Here is a 6,193-nt window from a genome sequence, read left to right on the forward strand (position 1 = left end):
GCCCGAGTTCAATTCCCAGTTCCTAAAATAAAATAAAAAAAATAAGTGAATTTTATTTTAAAGAAATTTCATGTGATTTAATACTCATTAGGGTCACTTTAAAGAGGCTGTCTTCAGAGTAGCCCTTTTCAAAAGAACAAGTTTAATCCAGCCATCCCATCTGCCCTATAAAATAGTCATCTGTGAGTTCTGGAGGCAGTCTAGGTTTTCTGCTTCATTGATTATAGTTCAGCAGCATAAGCACCTCCCTGGCAAGGCAAAAGGTCTGAAGTAACCCCCATTACTGCCTCCTCCCAAACTAGAGAACCCAAGCCTGGAAAGATCATAAGTGTGCCTTGTGGTGAGCAATAATTTTAAATATGGCTATTGTAAATAATATTGTAGTGTTCACCTAGGCAATGCAATGTTCCCAACAGGTTGATTGCTAACAAGATAGCAGACACAAACCTAGTGGGAAAATTTTTTTTATGGCCATGTCCACATCAAGCTCAGTGGATTAAAGTGCCAGCAAGCAGGTGCAAGGGCCCAAGGGCTGGGGATTGGAAGCCAGAGCCTGCTGTGCTGGCCCCGTCCCTGGGACAAGCTGAGACAGTGATTGAGACCCAGTTCTTAGGAAGCTGTACACAGGCAGATCACTACAAGTCCGATCTAGTAGTGAAACCCTGAACAGCCTGTAGACGCTTCCATAAAGTACAAAACAAAAAACAGAAAAGAAAAAAAAAAAAAACCCACAGGGGGGCTGGTGAGATGGTTCAGTGGTCTAAAGCACCTACTTAGAACAAGCTTGGTAAAGCACAGGGACTGCGGTTCAGTCCCCCAGCACCACATGCCAGCCAGCCCTGCCCCCTGGTGGGCTGAGCTGGCCACACACACACACACACACACACACACACACAAATAAATTTTTTTTAAAAAACCCACAGGGCTGGCAAGATAGCTCAGCGGACTACTTAGGCAAGTGCAGGGACCAGGGCTCAATCCCCAGCACCACGTGTGGCGCCGGCCCCGCCCCCAGGTATGCTGAGCTGGCCACCAAGATTGGGTGTGGTGGCACATGCCTGTAATCCCAGCACTGGGGAGGCTGAAAATTGGGTCACTAGGAGTCCAAGCTGCATAGAGTGAGACCCTATATCAAATACATTAGTAAACAAACAAAAACAAATAGCTGGACAGGGCATGGTAGAGCATACCTGTATCCTAGGACTGGGGAGGCTGATGCAAGAGGATCACTGTGAGTTTGAGGCCAGCATAGTGAGGCCCTGATGTAGAGGACCGCCTGGGTGACTCAACTTGGAGGAAGACCAATTGTCCCCATTTTGGCTGAGCCTGACCCTGTTTCCATGTATAGCTATGTACAGAGCTGGCTAGGATTTTTCCTTATCACTTCATTTGGCTTTAAGCAATGTCTGTCATTCTAGGGAGGTGCTGATGGTAGTTTTTGAAGACAGAAGACAGTGTTTCCCTCAACCCTCCACATCCCCTGGTGTGAGCCAGGACCAGGTGGGATGAAGAGCCACGCTGTTGCAGTGGGCCTCAGCTGAGTGGAGGCTATAACTTCCTGGACCTTAAGAGATTACACATCAGGGCGGAAGTTTTGACCCCAAAACATCAGACATTATCTCAGTGGTGTATTGCGGGTTACTCTTTCTGCACACCCTTCTCTGCATGTTGCAGAGGTGAGTTCCGGCTGCCTTCCTAGCCCAGCTCACAGCACTCACCTGCCTCCCGCCGTTCTCACAGTCCTCATCCTCAAGCTACTCCTTTTTTCATAAATGAATAAAACTCAGGGTCTGCCTTGGGACAAAATCTTTGCTCTGGAGAGCCATCATCATGGCTGGACTTGGGCCCCTTGGCTCCTCGTGAGTATAAATATACCTTAGAGTCTTTATTCTCTGAGCCATGACAAGGACTGGAAAGGGCTCCCTATGCTTGAAGACAGACAGACAGACAGACAGACAGACAGACAGACAGACAGACAGAAGTAACTAAACTGAGCATGGTGGCACATGTCTGTAATCCTAGGCTGAGGCAGGACAAGTTGTAGCCCAACCAGGGCAATTACTGAGACCCTGTCTGGAAAGATGAACAGCTGGAAAGCTGGAGTCATTGCAGATCTGCAGGAACTGGAGACCAACATAGGAAGGTGACCGAGATGAGCTCCTCTAATCAGTGATGTATGTGGTGCTGAGGATCGAACCCCAAACCTTGCACTTGCCAGGGAGATGTTTATGCTGCTGAGCTATCTCACTGCCCAATTGTTTTGTTTGTTTGTTTGTTCTTGGCGGAACCGGGAATTGAACTCAGGCCCTTGCACTTGCCAGGGAAATGCTTATTCTACTGAGCCATCTCCCCAGCCCCTAATTGTTTTGTTTTTAAGACAGGGTCTCACTATGTAGCCAAGGCTGATCTCGAACTCACAGTGATGCTCCTGCCTCAGCCTCCCATAAGTTGGTGTTACAGGCATGCACCATCATAGATGACTAAAACTGGGATTTTTATCTAATTTTTTTCTCAGTTTCCACAGCAGTATTCAGGCATGTTATATTATATTCATATTTTATGTGAGGACATTAAAATGGAATAATCCATGGCTGTTACTCAGCATGACTCTGGGCTGAAAGGAGGTTGAAGATTTTTTCCTGGTTTGTGCCTCATGTGCTGCATTCCTGTTTTAACTACATTGCTGGATGAGTTCAAAACCAGGGCAGGGGGACCGGGAAGATAGCTCAGTACAATAAGCGCTTGCTTGGCAAGCGCAGGGGCCTGTTGTTCTCCCGCTAGAGGGAGCTCCTCGCACTCCGCATTGGACCCATGGCTCTGTCTAGCATCTGCTCCTTAATAGCGAAGCCCTACCCGGTCGGGGAGATGGCTCTGGAATAAGCGCTTCCCTGGGAAGGGCCTGGATTCAATCCTCCATTCGCAAAATAAATAAATAAATCAATAGCGAAGCCCTAGACGTAGCAAAAAGCAGGTTTGAGAAAAAAAGAATGTGGGCTGAGGAGAGAGCTCAGAGGCGTACGCTCTTGAGTTCGATTCTTGGTACTGAAAAAAGAGTGTTTCAGGCCCTTGAGCTCAAAGTCAAGTCCGTGAAAAAGGTTTATGCTAGGACTAGCACGTGTGTGGCAGTAAATCTGATCTCCGATACAGTACTGGAAAGAAATTATAGAAGGATAGAAAACAATCAAGATAGCAAAATATTTCAATGATGTAAAGAGAATTTAGAGAGAAGTTATCTCTGATTGCTGTGTATATTAGAATTTGCTCTGTACCAAACAACAGCTGGATGTAGTTATACCTAAGACAGTGCTTTTGTGGATATATATAGTTTTTTTTTTTCAGAACTGGGGAATGAACTCAGGCCCTTGTGCTTGCCAGGGAAGCCCTTATTACACTGAGTCATCTCCCTGGCCCCGATATTGATATATTTTAAGTAACTTCAATTTACCCTAGTGTGGTGGTGCACACTTGTAATTCCAGCACTTGAGAGGCTGAGGCAGGAGGGTTACCAAGAATTCAAGGCCAGCCTGGACCACATGGTGAATTCAGGGCCAGTGAGACTCTGTCTGAAAAAAAGGATTCAGAAAAAAACAAACAAACAAACAAACAACAACAAAAAAAAAGCTCAGGTAAGAATCATCAGTAGATGATAAAACCATTGGGTGAAAGATCACTGCAACAGAATTTTTGTTTTGTTGTTTCAGCTTTTGTTTTCTTGAGAGAAGATCTCATTATGGGGGGCTGGGGAGATGGCTCAGTGGAATAAGCACTTTTCTGGCAAGCGCATGGGACTGAGTTCAATCCCCGGTTCTGCAAAAGAAAAAGAAAAAAAGATCTCACTAGTATCCCAGGCTGACCTTGAACACATGGTGATCTTCCTGCCTCAGCCTCTGAAGTGCTAGGAATTTGGGCATGTGCCCCTGCTCCAGGCTCTTAGCATGATTTTTTTTGGCGGAACTGGGGATTGAACTCAGGCCCTTGCACTTGCCAGGGAAGTGCTTATTCCACTGAGCCATCTCCCTGGCCCCCTTAGCATGGTTTTTTAAAAAAGTTTTATATACATTTTATTAGGGACCTGTAGATTAATTTTTTTAATTTTAAATTTTCATTAGTACATGTGACTGTACAGGAAAATTATATTCATTATAGAGAATTGGAATGGGCACAGAACACATCTCAATTCTTTTACCTCACCTCCCATAGCATGATTTTTTTTTTCTTTTTTGCAGTACTGGGGATTGAACTCAGGATCCTGCAGCTTGCCAGGCAAGCGCTTATTCTACTGAGCTATCTCCCCAGGCTCCATAGCATGATATTTATTGCAAAAACAATCAAACAAATCCATACTGAGGGACTTTCTGTCAAATGACTGACCTGAGCTCTTGAAAAATAAATTTAAAATTTCTAGGGGCCAGGGAGATGGCTCAGTAGAATATTGCCTGGCAAGTGCAAGGGCCTGAGTTCAATCCCCAGTTCTGCCACAAAAAAAAAAAAAAAAAAAAAAAAAAATTGTTTTTGTGGTACTAGAGATTGAACCTTTTTTGCATCAAGCTCCAGCTCTTGTCCTTTCTTAAATTTTGAGACAGAGTCTGGCTAAATTGCTCCGGATTGGATTTGACTTTAAAAAAAAATCAGGGATTGAACTCAGGACCTTGAGCTTGTTAGGCAAGCACTTAAGCTGCTGAACTATCTCACTGGCCCTGAATTTGACCTTTTGATCCTCCTGCCTTCCAGAGTGCTAGGATTATAGGGATGTGCCACCAGCCTTGCTCAAATCACACTTTTAGTAAGTAACAGGTTTGGGGCTGGTGAGATGGCTCAGTGGTCTAAAGCACCTACTTAGAACAAGCTTAGCAAAAAGCACAGGGACCGCGGTTTGATCCCCCAGCACCACATGCCAGCCAGAACGCCCCCTGGTGGGCTGAGCTGGCCACACACACACACACACACAAATAAATAAATATTAAAAAAAAAAAAGTAACAGGTTAAAGGCCCACAGTATTTTTCCTCTGTCCCCATGGTGATTAGCTCAGTTTGACCGCATCTCTGCCTCCAGCCTTCCAGGATCAGCTTCCAGAGTCAAAGATCCTTGCTCTCAATTACGGAGCACAGGCCAGGGACATGGCTCAGTAGAATAAGTGCTCCCCTGGCAAGCACAAGGGTCTGAATTCAATCCCCGGTTCTGCCAAAAAAAAAAAAAAAAAAAAAAAAAAAAATTACGGTGCACTTAAAATCCTTTCAGCTGTTCTTCTGTGGGACCAGTCAAATTCTGCTTTCAACCCACCCCATCCCAGAGTAACTAGTATTTCTTGTAGGTTGTCCTTCTATTCCCTCAAACTTTGCCTGTTGGAGTTGTTCATGTGTCTCATCTATAGCCAATGTAGGTCAAATTTACGTTTTTGTTTTTTCCCCGGGTAAGACAATGTCTCACTATGCAGCCCAGGCTGGTCCTCCTGCCTCAGCCTCTGAAATGCTGCTGCTATAGATGTGTGCCACCACACCGTTTAGGTTTCTTGTTCCAATTTTTCATTTTAGGGCCAGGAAGATAGCTCAGCAGCTTAAAGCGCCTCCTTAGGCAAGCTTAGGCAGCCACAGGGGACTGGGGTTCAATCACAGGCCCCACACGCTGCACCAGCCCCACCTGCAGGGCTGGCTGAGCCAGCCAAAAAAAAAAAAAAACCAACAAATTTTCATTTTAAATTACCTTGGCTTTTTAAATTTAGTGGATGTTTTCCCAGCTGCTACTTAGTCTTGCTGTGGTGGCTGCAGGAACTTGTTTCAGGATGTCTTTTTCTGACTAACATGTGTAATAGGGCACCAAATTCTCTTATTTTATAGCTCCTTCTGGAGTTTGATGTAACAGATGAAAGGCATGTTGTGAAGCACTCTTTTTTAATTTTTAAAAATTTATTTTATTTTTATTTTAGGGAAGGGTCTACTGGGTGTTCAGGGTCTCACTACTAGATCGGTCTTGTAGTGATTTGCCTGTTTACAGCCTTCAGATAGCCGTGATTACAGGCTCACACCCAGTCTCAATTGCCACCTCAGTGCACCCCAGGCGCGGGGCCCGGGGGGGATTGAACCTACTTGCAGGTGCTTTAATCCGCTGAGCTATTTGGCCAGCCCTGAAGCACTCTTAACATAAATTTTTTTAAATATTTATTTATTTTATTTTATTTATTTATTTATTTATTTT

Source organism: Octodon degus, unplaced genomic scaffold (genome assembly GCF_000260255.1).
Source record: "Octodon degus isolate 3935 unplaced genomic scaffold, OctDeg1.0 scaffold00080, whole genome shotgun sequence".
In the NCBI taxonomy this organism is placed as follows: domain Eukaryota; kingdom Metazoa; phylum Chordata; class Mammalia; order Rodentia; family Octodontidae; genus Octodon; species Octodon degus.